The sequence below is a fragment of the Perkinsus marinus genome, assembly GCF_000006405.1.
Source record: "Perkinsus marinus ATCC 50983 genomic scaffold scf_1104296960682, whole genome shotgun sequence".
NCBI classification, from domain to species: Eukaryota; Perkinsozoa; order Perkinsida; family Perkinsidae; genus Perkinsus; species Perkinsus marinus.
Window position 1 is genome coordinate 37,728 of NW_003206024.1, and position 1,279 is coordinate 39,006.

The window sequence follows — 1,279 nt, forward strand, 5'->3', positions numbered from 1 at the left end:
CTTAGGAGGTCTAACTTTGGTCATAGCTGATATGGACAATACACTATACTAGTTAGTAGGTCACATCGCCCCTAACACGTCTTCATGGGCTCAGCGTAAAACTCTATGACAGAGCCATGCATAGAATATCATATACTATTGAGTGTTTAGTACATACTCTGGAAGGATATCCCCACCGCAATGGAACGTAGATCCACCACCCCGAAACGAGACGTTGCCGTGATTAAGCGAATCCCTCAGAAGTTCGAAATTTAGAACCGCGCTCGCCACGAAATTATGTGCTCTGACCGTAACCCCACAACTGAGCGCAATCACGACCGAGCGCAACACAACTGAGCGCAAAACTTCATGTAGAAAACTACAATCAACTCCTTCTCCAACGTCAATTAGTAGTACAGCGGTTGGGGTGTTTGTCAGGGTTAGCTGTTGGCAACTGCCTGTTGCTGTGAAACAGCTCCCTGACGCTCTCGACTAGTCGTACATTTTGTGCCTTGTGAATGATTCACTGCCAAGTCTTGAGTGGTTTACACTAGTGACTTGGCTTAACTCGTACGCCACCGTGACGTACTACCGTAGTACTACTACGACTAGTCGAGGGCCCCTGTACCACTAAAGAAAAAAAAAATTGTTCATACCGTAGTTGAAACAGAATCGCTGCACATAACTCCATGGACTCTGTTTATTCGACAATCTGTTACCAACGTGAAATTCTTTATGCCCGGAGCGCGAGTTCGTCGCGCTTCCGAAGCACGTAACTACCCAAACTGGTGCCACATATGCAAAGGTAAATGCGGCGAGCGCCATTTCCCCCATTGCGTTGTGCAGTCGTTGAACTTGCTCCCTTACAGAACCTTCAGGTTCTGTAAGGGAGCTCCATTCAAGGATAGGAGCACCTTTTGAGCGCATAAGCTTGCCGTTGGTTAATCTAACCGATTTTATCCAGGTTCCTTTGCTTCGACCGGGAGAGCGAAAGGCTGTATCGGGAAGTCGGGAGTTCGATCCCAAATCACGTGAATGTCTTTTACTTCTCTCGGCGCAATTCCGATTTTTGGCTCCCGTTTCGGGCCGTTTCTCAGCTATCCACTAGTGTGAAATTCTCTTCTGGCGAGATCCGGTCATTGACAACGAAGGGCAGACTCCAATGTTTAACGAGACACTGATATCACACTACAGAGAAACCGAGAAGTTGAAGAAACGGGCAAGTGAGACACACACAATCACGTTGTAAAGTTGCCGGCCTTAGAGCGCCTTCGAATATTTTTCGTTGCCATCGTGGGGA